Raw genomic sequence first — 16,059 nt, forward strand, 5'->3', positions numbered from 1 at the left:
ATTTAGTTTTCATTTACCATGCTTTACTTTTTATGGAACAGGGTATTGTTTCAGATGAGGGGTGTACAGTGTACAGTGAACGCAATCTATTGTATTCTAGAATGCAAGGAATATCAGCTTTGACTTTACTTGATCAAATTTCATTAGCAATAGACCGTCAAGTGTACGCAAGCGTGATAATGCTACGTAGCTCATGCCTTCCTTAAAGACTGTGTTTCCTATATCTATCAATGCTTTGTCTAGGGTAAGACCTTGGGATTTATGAATGGTAACTGCATTTGCAAGAGTTAGAGAAAATTGCTCTCTACGTACATAAATGTCTTTGAAGAGAAGGAATCGAGCAATTGAGCGCCCTATCCTTTTCACTTCTGAAACTTTATCAAAGTGAATTTTGACAAACTGAATGTTGCTATCACGTGAGTATGATTGAAAGCCAACAACTGTGCCCAGTGCTCCATTAACTAGCCCTTGCTCTACGTCAAGGTTACGTTTAAGCATTACTCTACAATTTACGGATAATTTCAATATTTTTCCAACCCAGCTGGGTTGGAGATTGAATTTTCTAAACTGTTTAGTCTTGTTGTGGCTTGCTCACACATGGGTACTGTCATACCATGTACGTCTAGTTTTTCTGTGGCGCTAATTTCCATTATTGGTTGCATTTCTTTATTTAACATTGTTTCATTTAATTTGAAACAGCTTGCAAGAGTTGGCATTAAGGCCATACAATTGACATTTTTGTGCGCTATTTGTTCCATGACATCAGTTGCACATGCATTATCGCCATAAAGTGCATGTATGTGTCGGTTTTTCAATACAACTTGTGCTTCTTGAGATAATACACCAACTCTAATACTTTTTAAGATGTTGGCATGAGTGAGATCTGCAGATTGCTGCATGTTCTCAGTTAATTCTCTGTATTGGAAATGTTGCCAAAGGTTAAAATTACCTATGCTACCAACAGTTTTCCGGCAGAGTTTGTGGCCTAAGGTTTTAAAAATCGGTTCAACTTTCACTGGTGTCAATTGTAGAAGATCTCCGAAAACGATAATGTGTTTCCCTGCAAAGAGTTCTTTGTTGTTACTTTTAAGTACTTCTTGCAATCGGAGATTAATCAAAGCCAAAATTAGGTTGAAGTCCATGCTCACTTCATCTATTAGTAGCATTTTCATTTGTTTCAATACTCTGCGTAATTCCATTGCAGCTTCTGCAGAAAGTTTGCAGTAGTCTAATTTATTTTGATGCTCTACTGGAAGCAGTATTTATCACTGTAAAGTGACACCGCCTATGTTGTAAGCAGCTAAACCTGTGGGGGCCGTTACAACAGCTGACAGTTTGTTCTTTGTCAATTGTTGAAGGAACTTGCTGATGATTTTGATTAAGAATGTTTTCCCTGATCCAGCTTCACCACTGACGTACAGCAGTATAGGTTTGTAATTTTGGCACGTACATTCTTTATTTTCGTGTTGTACACCATGTACAATTTGTTTTGTTATGTCTTCAAAAATGGTGCACTGATCGTTGTTAAGTTTTGCTTGTTGTACAGTTAAGTCTTCTGTATCTTCTTGATACTGATACATGGTGTTTTCTACTTCTGCCATAGCTACTTCACCCTCATTTTCTATTAGTGGTTGTCCTAGTGGTTCTTGACTTCCTGTTACAGAAGGTTGACTACTGTTGGAAGAGTCCTTATCTAGTTGGGCCTGAAGTTCTTCTTCCTGTTGCTGCTCATTGTGTAACATTGTTTTGTACTGCGTAAAGTTCACATCAGTGATAGCACTTTCATTTGCTTTGAAAGCATCTTCATAACAGTCATAGTTATCTAGTATGTCTTCCTCTTTTCTCCATGGCTTGAAAAGTTGTAACAGAGACATGTAATATAGTTCTTTCTGTTGAGGAGTTTTTAATGACAATTTTACATGATTAATTAAGCTTCATTCGGTAAGTTTCACTAAGCTCCCTTCACAATCGGTCACTCTATATCTACGTTTGCTTTCATCGGGTTTTACATTATTTTTGTATGCAAAGTTTTGAGCTATGTGGTATAGACACGTGCTTTCCAGAGTGCTACTCCTTTTCGGATAGTATGTGTCCAGTAAATTGTTTTTCAGAATGTCTTGGCTGTTGGGATCATTTCTGGCAATTGTTTCTATGTCCTCATATGATTTTAGCACTCTTTTTCTAGATTTTGCAGGACCAAGACTGAGCCATATTATGTTGTCTGATTTTCCATACAAAGCAGTACCGGTTCAACGATCTGCTGCTTCATAGGTCCCACATTCTCTATGAGAGAGTATTTTTATGCCTAGGCTGTACAATTTCTGTGATAATGTTTTGTCTGATTCTAGGTCATCCCAGAGGTCTTGAAGCTCTGTTTTTTCTGCTTTTGTTAAGTAGGCTGTAACATATTGAGCAACAGCAGTTGAATTGTCTGCAATGTACTGCACATCTATGTTTGCATTCCATAAGAGGGCAATGATTGCATTGTAATCATTGATATATTTTGATTCTTCCCTTCTTTTTATGTAATACATGTTCTTAGGTGATTTACCTTTAACACTATGTCAAACTGAAGACATGAAGTTGTTTACTTCACCTGTTTCTGTAACTGGTCTAGGGAAACCAAAGCAGCATTTGGTGTAGTATTTACCTTTGTTTTTGTATTTGCGGCGACAATATTTGCCACATTTATGTCTTTGAAATTGGAAAATCTGCCCATGCAGCTCACTATGTGTCTGTTGTGAAGGGATTTCACAAGTGACATATTTTTGGATAAACTGCAAAACAGTGCTATCACTCTCGTGACCAAATTTCGGTGCACCTTTGATCCATAACAGCATGTGCATATGTGGTACTCCTCTCGCTTGATATTCTTTTCTCCAAAAGAAGTGTTGCACTTCTCCAAGGGGAGAAACAGTTTTATTGCAAATAAAGTGTAGCATGGCAATGAAACAATGATGGAAATATCTTGACACATTAACTGATCTAGAGAGCAAAGTTCTCCAGGTGTTAATATACCTATGTTGTTTTTGTTGCTGTTTGCTATGCGTAGGAACTCATGTAAATCTTCCCATGCACATTCTGCACAACTTAGCGTAACAAACCAAGTCGGTGGCCCAAGGTTTCTGATCATACAACACATGTCTCCGTGCCGTCGGAACCAGTATTCCTTTGTACCATGCATGTTTGCAAACAAATTTGTTATACTTGATTGTAAAACCACATATTTTGAAAGTGGGTTCCAGATTTAAGAATGTGTGCAACTCCGTAACATAGTGTTGCTAATTCACTTTCATAGAGTAGGTGGAATATGTATTCCACATTTTGTCTAAAATCTGGGATCTTGCGAATACATTCGTAATGAGTGGTATTCTGATGCCCCAATCTGAGTGGGTCTATCATCATATCTTCCACCTTTGCCAGTAGGAAATAGTAGTGGAAAAGCATGTGCGTCTATACTTTTTTCCCATATACTCATTGGTGACCCTTTGGTTTGTCGCATTTGGTAAGTTTCTAGTGCATCATCTTTGCTTTCATTGGAATGCAATGGATACATTGTGTAATGGTCCAAAAGAGTGGACACTGTAGCAGGATCCAGAAGTTCGAATTGTCCACTTTCTGATGGATCTTGAATTATTTCAGTTGTTTCCCTTAAGCTTTCATCAATATTTATTTCCTGGTAGTACTCATTATTGTCTTTTAGATATTGCAATGCTTGTCTAACTTTGTGTAAGTCCACTAATTGTTGCCAAATTCTTTTGTCCTTTGCTGGTACTCCATTTACAAAGACTATTAAAGAATGCTCTATTGAATGTTCCACTCCTAGAGTGTGTACATTTTCCGTTAGATCTATTGGCAAATAAACTACTTTGCCACGAATACCTTTCACCAATTCAGAGGGAGGTAATTTTGCAGTTTTTGGATGAAGGCGCATAATTGCTTAAAATGGGTGAACTGTTTGAATTATTATGCTCTCATACAAATTGAGCTGTTGCAGGATTTTTGGTAATGGAAACAATTCCAAATTATTTGTAATAGCACGTGAAGGAGTGTGGTTGTTGTCTAATTTTGTAGTACAGTAACTGCAACATATTAGGCGTTCAGTTAGTTCATATTTGTTTTCTGCTAAAAGGTAGAGAGCTAATTCAAACCATTTAGAATCTTTATTGTCTTCTATTTTTTATGCTATGTCCACATATTTTGTGTTCCTTTTGTAAAACGTACTGCGGCAACACACACACATGGTTTGGTACTTCAGCCGATGACCTTTTAAATGTTACTATTTCTTTTCTGTATTTGTGTAATAGAAGGTTGCTATGTGTAGAATTGTTGCTACTATGTTCTAAAACGGTTGCATTTTGTAAGTGGCTCTCAAGTGGGTGTACCATGCAGAAGAGTGGTATTTAAATTGCCTAATTCTGAAGCTGGACGTTTTGCATAGTACATTTTATACACTATATTTCTTACATTGGAATGATGTATTGATATCCTTTTGATATCATGGAAGGTGCTTTTGCAAATAGGCCCAGAAATGCAGGCTAATGAAGGTCCTTTTAGTCCTGTGTATTTCCGCACTGGACAAACATCCATATTTTGCAGCACTTTCATTTTACTTTTGTCTTTATCTTTTACATATTGATTGAGGAACTGATGTAAAGATTTGAAAGCTTTGTTTGGAATGAAACACATTGATGTGCACGGCCATTTGTATACTGGACGGTGTGGTTCTGCTGAATCTGAGTTTTCAGGGGATACTTTTGTAAGCAGTGTTTCTTGTTCCATGATGGTAGTATTGATTTTCTCAGACCCTTGTCCACTGCTATGGATGGCAATTGTGTTTGTTTGATTTTGTTTGTATGCTTCTTCATTAAAATATGGTTCTGTGGTTGTTGTGTGACTCCATTCACCACCACAAACATGTAAGAAATTATTTTTGTTCACATTCCGTTTATTGCTGAGTTTCTTATGTAGTTTGGTACTAAGTTTTGTTAGTACTTTCATCCTATTTAACACTAATATAAACAACTTCCTTTTGAGAAGGATTGCACTGTCCACGAGAGCTTGTAGGATTAACTTTCTACGGCAGGTTTTAAGGGGTGAGGATGATTTTGGTCCTCTTCTTAGTAGATTCTGAAGGACTCTGTGACGAAACATTTTTGATAAAATACTTTTTTTACTTTGGGTTATTGTTACACTATCAGGGTTATTAGGAGCATTGTTAGCTGTACAGGTAGCCGTTTCTTTGACATTTTTATGTTTTGTGACACATTTTGATGGAGGAGTTAAAGTTTCGGTAGTTGAGACTTCCTTTGTTTTGCTAAGCAACTGCATTAGCGGGTTTGTTCCAACATTCTCTACAAACTCGACAACAGGTGGATGCTTACATTGGGCACTTTTATTTTTATTTGCTCTACTTCTGCGTTCCTTTCTACGGAGTTGCTTTTTGGTAGGCATTCTTTGGTGTCTGTTGAAAAAAAAAGGGTATACTTTGGTCTGTTGTCCAATGTATGTGTGCTGTGTGCATGTGTGCATGAGTCTGATGGAGAAGCTCTTTGTCATGGTGTGTCAATGTGCATTGGACTCTTTCAATGATTTGGTAAGGCTACTTTACTGTTTGTATATTACTACAATGTGCTTCAGATGAGAGTATAAAGTGGGCTACTTGTGACAAGAATCATTATTAATAAACGAAATGCCATAAACTTGCAACAGCAACTTCTTTTCTAAATCTAACCTTCTAAGGATTACGTATGTTATTTGAGTTCCAAACACACAGGGATTTGTCAGCCATTCTGCCTGTTATTCTTTGTTCAATAAATGGATATTTGTAGGTAGAATGGTTTAGAAATCAATGTTTGCTTTGGTGCCCAAAATAAACAAATAACCCACGCAGCCTCTTTGAGGAGTAGTAACAATATAAAGGTAATAGTGTACTTACTTTTATTTTGCAAAATGACCAGGTTTCTTCGAATATGTCGTCTGCAGTGTAGATGCTGTTGATTCTCAGGGGAGTAGTCTTCACTGCGATTCAAAAAAACAAAATCAATTACTTTGTGTGTTTACAGCAGTGATGATATTGCACACATTATTTGTGCTTCTTTCGTCAGAGCATTCTACTTTCACATTTCTACCCAGTGCATGTGTGCATTTCCCTTCATTCTGTGCAGTCTTTGCATGGTATTTGCAATATGGTATTTGAAAGTCCTTCAAAATTGCTAACACTTTTAAGGTTATGGAAATGCCTTGTTTTTTACAAGGTGTACTATGTATACGAGAGAGGTCTGTAAGTGATAGGGCACAGTAGTAGATGGGGGAACATTTTCTACTTGCAAATTAAAAGCACGATGCCGAGAAATCGGGAGACCCTCAGAGGGAGATGTCACCACAGCAATCGGGAGCGCTTCCTTTTCTAATACGATTACATTGCAAGTAGCATTACTGTAGGCTGTACACAGTACACAACTCTGACATTTTCACATACAAAATTGAGTTCCGCCCTAAATAGGCATGCTTGCAACGTATGTGTAGGTTATGCGGAAGACAGTAAGCAGTCATGCGGTTTGTCAATGATAAATCGGACATCTTGCACTTAAAAGGGGGAGCATTGGTATGTATTGCCTATGCACATTTAGCAGCATTAATTTGTCTAAATTAAATCAAAAGGGTTGCACATGTTCTCTGATTAAAATATACATACCTGTACTCTATACTCATGCATGTGCGCATGCATGGAGCTGTACGTAGAAATTCGCAATACTTGCACAGTAGCTTGTGAAGTAGGTGCTTTGCAAAGATATGCGACTTCCATTCAGAATCATCGACAGTAATTTTGAAGTGCGCAATGTTGATGACGGAGTTAGAATTAGCGATATTCAATGTGATTGGTGGATGGTTGTGTGACTGCTTAGTTGTGTCCAATGAGGGACTCAGTTTGCTACCGCTGTGGAAAGGGTGGAAGGACTGGGTAAGAGTTACGTCCCGCACGTAGGCAACGCTTGTCCGAAGGTAGGGCGTGTCACATGCGGTTTTCTACAGCAAATCCTGCATGGAAAGGGGACTGCAGGCATCAGCCAAGCAGATGTTCACATTACTCTTTTGTGTCGAAAGACGGTGCATACACTGAAGATGCCAGAGGTGGAGAGGCTCAGGGTTTTGGTGCTTGGTGACATTTTTGTGCATGGCTTACAACACTATGCTGAGAATAGGCATGTGGCACATCATTTCGATGTGAGAGGAGTGGAGGTGGTGTGGAGCGCTGACACTGATGCCAATGCTGCGACAATTCTGCAAGTTTGCAGAGACATGCGTACAATGACCACTCGTCATGTGGTAATTTTGCACTATGGTGCTTGCCATTTGGGATACGTGAGTTCACATACTTTGTTGGCAGATTTGGCACAGTTGGTTGAAGCACTCATGACCATCTTCCCAACAACGAAAGTCATTTTTTCTGCTTTACTCCCTAAAGTAAAATGGGACAACAATTCTGTTTTCTGTCCAGATCAAAATATTGGGAGGTGTATCATCAATCGCGGCATGCATGCATTCATGTTACAAGCTGGTATGTTTTTCTGCAGCCACGATAACATTGCTCCAAGCAATGCAGATTATTTTGAAGCAGATGGTGTTGCCCTATCTTCTTTGGGAAATGCAATGTTCTTTTGGAACGTAAGGCTTGCTTTAGAGAAGGTTCTGTAATGGTTGTAGGAGTAAAGCAAGGACAAAAAAAAAAAAAAATAAATAAAATAACAGATGTCTGTACGGTATCTGGCCAAACATTTTAAAAAATGGCTCTTTTCAGAGCCCACCTTAAAGGGGAAAAAGGGGGATAATACTTAAATGTACCGTCGTCATGCTCTGATCCTATACATGTCCGCGAACATGGCGGTAGTTTGCAGCCAGCGCATATCACCAACGGGGATTCAGGGGTGGAGACGCATGCAAATGAGAATGAGCAGAGGTAGGGATTGGTCCATAAAGTTCAGTAGGTGTGTTCTGAACGGCGCACTTTAGTAAGAACGTCTTCTCCCTGACAGGAAACCACACAGCCGTGGCTTTCCATGCTCGAAAACAGATTATCTGGATTTTGGGAGACTCATGGATACATTGGTTGAAGGTGCATGCAGAAAGCTGCAGTTTATCTGCAGATCTTGGATTTTCTCATGTGGAAGTGCACTGGCATGGCGTGCATGGCTGTCATGATTCCTGTCCCTCATGTCCCCAGCCCTCCAAGATGTCAGGGTGGAGCCAGGCCATGATCACCTACATGGCCCTCAAGGGCCTCTCCATTCCTCGAAAGACCAACTTGGAGTCAGACTTGTCGCTTGTGGCACCAGACTCACTCACTCCCATGGGATAACATTGGGGATTGGACTTGTAGTGCATTGATGGGGACAAGATGGATGCCCCCACATATTTCGGTTCCCAGAACTACATGTGCAGTCTAGTCTTTTGGGTGTAGTTCAGCCCAGAGACACCTGGGATACCCAGAGACTATTTAACCCACGCCCATGCTGAGAAACATGCTTTGTGTATTCTGCACCTGCAGCGTGACACTCACCGTGTTCGGATCGGTCTCCAGTAGGCCTGCATCTTTCTTCTGCGCTCAGCTCCTCCAAGAACAAGAACACTGTTGGGAACAGCCTTAACTTGCGGCGCTTCTGCCCATCATTCATCGCTTCTTCTGTTCTGTGGGCATCTTTGCGGTGTCATTCCCATCCTGGCACGGCGCTTCCTAAGGAAAAGGGAAAAGAACAGAAAAAAGGCATTAGTAAGCATTCAGGAAATCTTCACTTATTTTTAAAGACTGTACGAGCTTCAAATGCTTACTTGAATCCCAGCCGCTCTGGGGGAACTCTGTCTCCGGAACTTCTCATCCATCTGCAAGAGGGAAAAGACACTCCAGGTTAGCGTGGAAACATCTAGAGGCGCCGCATACCGCGCTTACTCACCGCATTTCTTCTTCATAACCGGCATCCACGCTGAAAACGTTGCAGCACCTAAAAGACTCAGTTCAATACAAATACAAAAGGGTCGCATCGCGCATCGCGCTCTCACTCACCTTCAGCACTACTCATCTCACAAGCACGTCGCCATCCCCGGACGCCGGCCATCATCTAAGGAAGGAAAGGAATGAAGTTAGAGAACTGTTCAAAAGACTCATTATACTTACCTGTCGGACTCTTGCCAGTGAAGTAACTAGACAGCAACGAGCCTGCATCAATCAACGCGCCCCTGTGCTGAAAGCAGGACTGAGAGCACACTTTCCAAGAAAACAAGGTGAGCTGTGGATCAAAGGTAAGGGTTGGACCCCGGGGAAGAAGGGGTTCAAGCACACAGAGACAATAGGGAGTTAAACGCTACCAATCCTGTGTTTCAGGCCCAGTCTCCAGTCGAGTAGACTCCAGGGAAGGGTTTGAGGTCGTAAGAGGTCAGAACAGGCTGAGTGACGTCCCCGTGCGTACCAGGTGAACGTTACAGAACACAAAGCCTCTCATCAAAATCCACCTGGGTGTCATGGAAATGTCAGAAACCGACCAGTTAGCCCACATGTTGGGGCAGCTATGTTTCGAAGTACATGCAGCCAGGCAGGAGACCAACACCCTGAGGAGAGAGCTGAATGTAGCCAAAGAACGCACTGATGATTTAAGCCGGCAACTTCTCCAGTCACAAGAAGGGCATGCACCATTGCCGGGAAGCGTGCCTCGATGCCAGCACCATCAGCCAATCCCATTCAGATAACCCTTCCTCGGGCAGTTCCCTTGGCCCCGCCCGAACGATTTACGGGGGATCCCAAGAGGTTTGCAACGTTCATGAACCAGTGCCGCCTGCACTTCCTTTGTAGACCAGGGGCCTTTCCGAATGACCAATCACGGGTCGCTTTTGTGCTATCCTACTTGAGTGGTAGCGCCGCGGACTGGTCTGTACCCTTTGTGGCCCAAAACGATCCTTTACTGCATGACTTCAGGGGCTTTCAGCAGGAGATGGAAAAGCTGTTCGCCCGTCATACCCATGGGCAGGCAGTAGACAACGAACTTCTGTCCCTACGCCAACGGAATCAAGACATATTAACATACATAGCCATGTTCAATAGACTCGTAGTTGAAGCAGAATGGCCAGTGGAGAAGAGAACCACTTTATTTCATCAGGGGTTGCGGGGGGAGCTCAAGGATGTTCTCGCATAAGTAGTGAACCCCCCGAAAGACTGCTCAGAATTCATTGACCTTGTTGTTCAACTGGATCATAGGTTGCAAGACCGAAGAGGAGATTGAACGAGACCGGACCCTCGCCCTATGTATGTGTGTTCAAAGGACAATATTGCCCGCACAACGAAAGGTTCAGGAGAACCATTGCAAATCGGGGGGTCAGATCCCCCTTGACTAAAGCAGAAAGGGATAAAAGGAGACAGAAGCAGTTATGTCTGTACTGTGGAAGGTCAGGTCATTTCCTTAAAGAGTGCCCTGTGAAGCCACCGAGGAGGACGGTAGGGGCCATGGACAAGGAAGATACCATCAAGGAATCGGAAAACTCCCCAGCCCAGCAAGTGTAGGGGTCCACTTGTCGAGCGAAGAAAGTGAACTACAGATCTCCCATTTTGCACTCTGTGGTCTTGATCAATCACCAACAACCATCTTGGATGCACGCAGTAAGAGCGTACATTGACAGTGGACCCTTTGGGAATTACATCGAGCAGGATCTTGCGGCAAAGATGGGGCTTCCGTTATGCCCTAAATCAACCACCAACACTGTTACCACTGTCGACGGCACGGAAATAGCTTCTGGTCCAGTATCCCAATGCACTGCAGCTTTAACCCTTCTGTGCCAGGATGGACACCAAGAATCTATCATTTTCGACCTCATTAAGGCACCACAGTTCCGGTTGATTTTGGGAATGCCATGGTTGGTAGCTCACAATCCTCGAATCGATTGGCGAGCAAAAGAATTGGACTTTCCCGAGACTTGTGCCCACACATGTTATAGCCAAGAGAAACAACCAATAGACACCAGAATCTCCACGCTTGCGACTGTGGCAATCGGCACCCTACCAAGTGAATACCAGGACTTTCAAGATGTCTTTCAGAAAGAACAGGCTAATACCCTGCCACTGCATAGACCATACAATTGCCAAATCGACCTGATACCCGGCGCACAAATCCCTTGTGGGGGAATTTACGAACTCACAGAACCAGAAAACCAGCACCTGAAGGCCTATCTTGACCAATACCTGGCCAACGGGTTCATCCGTCCCTCGAAGTCTCCAGCAGCCAGTCCTCTATTCTTCGTACCGAAAAAGGAGGGGGACTTGAGAACGTGCATCGACTATTGCGCACTGAACCAGATTACCGTAAAAAAACGCTACCCCCTGCCACTAATCCCTGAATTGCTTGATCAAGTCAAAGATGCCCAAATCTACACAAAACTAGACCTGAGGGGGGCATATCACCTTGTTCGCGTAAAACAGGGGGGCAAATGGAAAACTGCTTTTCGCACCAAATACGGCTTGTACGAATATCAAGTAATGCCCTTTGGCCTTTGCAACGCGCCTGCAGCATTTCAATACTTCATGAACAATGTCCTACGGGAATTGATTGATGTCTGTGTTCTAGTGTACATCAACGATATTCTAGTATATTCCGCATCAAAGCAGGACCACGTTAAACACGTCCGATCCGTATTGGAGAAACTCTGTCAACACCAGCTCTACGCCAAGCTCAAAAAGTGCTCATTCCACGTCTCTGAGGTGGAATTCCTGGGCTTTATTTTCAGCCCGAATGGAATCCGAATGGATGTACACAAGATAGATGCTATCCTGAACTGGCCATCCCCAAATTCATTCAAGGGGGTTCAAAGTATGCTGGGTTTTACAAACTTCTACCGCCGGTTAATCTCAGGATTTTCGCAAAGCGTGCATCCCATCACGTCACTGCTAAGGAATAGCAACAAAAAGTTACAGTGGACAACAGAAGCCGACAAAGCTCTCAAGGAACTCAAAGCAAGATTCACATCTGCCCCAATCTTACGCCACCTTCGCCCTGATCTCCCATACCTGGTGGAAACGGACGCCTCAAGCATGGCTATGGGAGCCGTCCTCTCACAAAAGGACCCTGAAACGGGCCAGTTACACCCTGTTTCCTTCTGGTCGCGTAAATTCACACCCCCTGAACTCAATTACGCTTTCACAGACAAAGAACTCCTGGCCATTAAGTCAGCCTTTAAGGCATGGCGGCACTACCTCTTGGGCGCCAGACACACAATCACCGTAATAACTGACCACCAGAACCTCCAGTACCTAAAAACGGCAAAGGCCCAATCCTCACGACAACTACGTTGGGCTCTTTTTTTTGCTGAACATGACTACGTGATTACATTTCGACCAGGGGTGAAAAACAGGAAGGCAGATGCCCTTTCCGGTATGGGGTGGAAGAGCAAGGGTATCAGACCCCTGACCCAATAGCAATCATCCCGAGTGACAAGCTCCTAGGAATCACAGCAACCATAACTCAGAAAGAATTACATGAAGAAATCCAAAACCTGATGAGTCAGGAGCAATTACAAGCGTGGAATGCACAAGGAGAACATTACATGATAAAAGATCAGTTGCCCTACTTCAGGAATCATTTATTCTTACCAAACCAAGAACTACGAGAACAAGTCATGTCCGGTTATCATGATTCCTTGATCGAGGGCCACCCCGGAATCGCTAAAACCCTAGCCAAGGTAAAATTAAATTATTGGTGGCCCACGTGGCGTAAAGACATTATCCAATTCATCCTATCTTGTGGAGTGTGTGCTCAAAACAAGTCATCCAAGCAGAAACCGGCTGGGCTATTACAACCATTGGAAATCCCACCAGCACCCTGGCACACGTTGTCCCTCGATTTTATTACTGACTTACCACCCAGTCAAGGGTTTAACACTATTCTTGTGGTCGTGGACCTATTTTCAAAAATGGCACATTTCATTCCTCTTAAGGGGCTCCCAAATGCTTCCACTCTGGCAAAGGTATTTCTTGAAGGCATCGTACGGCTCCATGGGTTTCCTTCAGTTTTAGTCTCAGACCGAGGTACTCAATTCGTATCTAACTTCTGGAGAAAATGCTGCTCTATGGCCCAGATCGACATTTGTCTATTCACCAGTCACCATCCCCAAACGGATGGTCAAACTGAGAGGACAAATCAGACGCTCGAGCAGTATCTGCGTTGCATGTTACACCAAGCTGAAGGAAGCTGGTTCGACCTATTATGGATAGCTGAATATGCTTATAATAATTCCCTACACACCAGCACTGGGCAGACACCCTTTTATATCACGTATGGCAGGCACCCACGTACTTCTGAGTTGGACGTTCCTACAACCCTGGAAATGCCAGCAGTCAAAACCTTGCACACGACCATTTCTCAAACCTTTAAAAGGGCAGCTGAACACCTACTTCAAGCTAAGAATCGCCAAAAGAAGTTTGCTGATCAACACCGAGTAAAGGCCCCCAACTACCAAGTGGGAGACAATGTCTCGCTGGCGTCTAAACACGTGTCCATTAAAGGAACCTGAACTTTCCGTCCAAGATACCTGGGTCCATTCACCGTCACCTCCGTGATAAATCCTGTGGCGGTCAGACTAGCGTTGCCGTCAAACATGCAGATTCATCCTGTGTTCCACGTGTCTCTCCTTAAACTTGTTCAACCTGGGACCCGGGTAGCAACGCCACCGCAGCCAGTAGTAGACGCCGGCGATCCAGAATTCGAAGTCAAGGACATCCTGGATTCAAAGTACGTCAGATCCAAGTTATACTACTTAGTAGACTGGAAGAGGTATGGTCCACACACACGACATGGGAGCCTTGTGAGTACATCCATACACCTCGCTTGCTTAGACAATTTCATCAAAACCATCCAAACAAACCAGGACCAGACAGAAGAGCCGCCTTGAGGGGGGTCTTGGGGGGGAGTGCTGTCATGATTCCTGCCCCTCATGTCCCCAGCCCTCCAAGATGACAGGCTGGAGCCAGGCCACGATCACCTACATGGCCCTCAAGGGCCTCTCCATCCCTCGAAAGACCCACTTGGAGTCAGACTTGGCACTTGTGGCACTTGTGGCACCAGACTCACTCACTCCCATAGGATTATATTGGGGATTGGACTTGTAGTGCATTGATGGGGACAAGATGGATGCCCCCACATATTTCGGTTCCCAGAACTGCATGTGCAGTCTAGTCCTTTGGGTGTGGTTCAGCCCAGAGACACCTGGGATACCCTGAGACTATTTAAGCCACGCCCAGGCTGAGAACATGCTTTGTGTTTTCTGCACCTGCAGCGTGACACTCACCGTGTTCGGATCGGTCTCCAGTAGGCCTGCATCTTTCTTCTGCGCTCAGCTCCTGCAAGAACAAGAACACTGTTAGGAACAGCCTTACCTTGCGGTGCTTCTGCCCATCATTCATCGCTTCTTCTGTTCTGCGGGCATCTTCGCGGTGTCATTCCCATCCCAGCACGCCGCTTCCTAAAGAAAAGGGAAAAGAACAGAAAAAGGCATTAGTAAGCATTCAGCAAATCTTCGCTTATTTTTAAAGACTGTACGAGCTTCAAACGCTTACCTGAATCCCAGCCGCTCTGGGGGAACTCTGTCTCCGGAACTTCTCATCCATCTGCAAGAGGGAAAAGACACTCCAGGTTAGCTTGGAAACATCTAGAGGCGCCGCATACCGCGCTTACTCACTGCATTTCTTCTTCATAACCGGCATCCACGCTGAAAATGTTGCGGCACCTAAAAAACACAGAAAAACAACTCAGTTCAATACAAATAAGAAAGGGTCACATCGCGCATCGCGCTCTCACTCACCTTCATCGCTACTCATCCCAGCAGCACGTCGACATCCCCGGAAGCCGGCCATCATCTAAGGAAGGAAAGGAACAAAGTTAGAGAACTGTTCAAAAGACTCATTATACTTACCTGTCGGACCCTTGCCAGTGAAGTAACTAGGCAGCAACGAGCCCCCATCAATCAACGCGCCCCTGTGCTGAAAGCAGGAGAGAGAGCACACTTTCCAAGAAAACAAGGTGAGCTGTGGATCAAAGGGAAGGGTTGGACCCCGGGGAAGAAGGGGTTCAAGCTCACAGAGGCAATAGGGAGTTAAACTCTACCAAGCCTGTGTTTCAGTCCCAGTCTCCAGTCGAGTAGACTCCAGGGAAGGGTTTGAGGTTGTAAGAGGTCAGAACAGGCTGAGTGACGTCCCCGTGGATACCAGGTTAGCATTACAGAGGCATGAGGTGGCTGGACTTGGTACCTCTATGTGTTACTTTACTGACAGAGCGTCCTCCAGATATACTTACCATTCATTGCGGAGGAAACAGTTTAGGCCATGTCTCTGGAATTTTTTGCAATTTGCAATGAAGGAAGGACTTGCGAAGCTCATGGACATGTTTCCAAATTGTCAAATACTTTTTTCCTGTATTGCACAAAGACAAATATGGCTGCGTTCTTCTGCTTTTGGTCCACAAATGGAGAAAGTGAGACACAATGTGAATAAGGCTGTTTGTGCCTTTTTAAGAGATGTTGGCATGTCCTCCTTCCACAATGAAAGCATTTTGTTTCCCAGCTCTTTCATTTTCCGCAGAGATGGAGTCCACCTCACATATGCTGGCAATCAGATTTTTCTTTGCAATGTACAAAATGCATTGCAACCTCTTTTGAATTCACACTAACCTATCTGACAATCCGTTTTCTCCAATCCACAGTTTTTGGCCCACACAACACACCACCGAAAGGCTCGTTTCAGAGCCACCACTTACTCCCAGCGTACACATCATTGTGTTTGCTCTGCTTGCACCCTCCCTTTTTTCCCCTACGACTGTTCGCAAACTTTTCCACAACTCAGCGGGTGTCTACGACCGTCACTTCATAGTTATATTGTTAAACTGAGAAAGGCGGCTCTGAAAAGAGCATTTTCTGTAATTTTAGTTGTTTTCACGTTTATTGCTTCACAGCACACGACACACTAGGAGAAGAGGCCAAAGAAGGGTAAGGAAGGGACACCAGCCACAGGGATAAGAAAGGGCAAGTGAA

This window comes from Ambystoma mexicanum, chromosome 5p (genome assembly GCF_040938575.1).
Source record: "Ambystoma mexicanum isolate Mex_15411 chromosome 5p, UKY_AmexF1_1, whole genome shotgun sequence".
NCBI lineage: Eukaryota > Metazoa > Chordata > Amphibia > Caudata > Ambystomatidae > Ambystoma > Ambystoma mexicanum.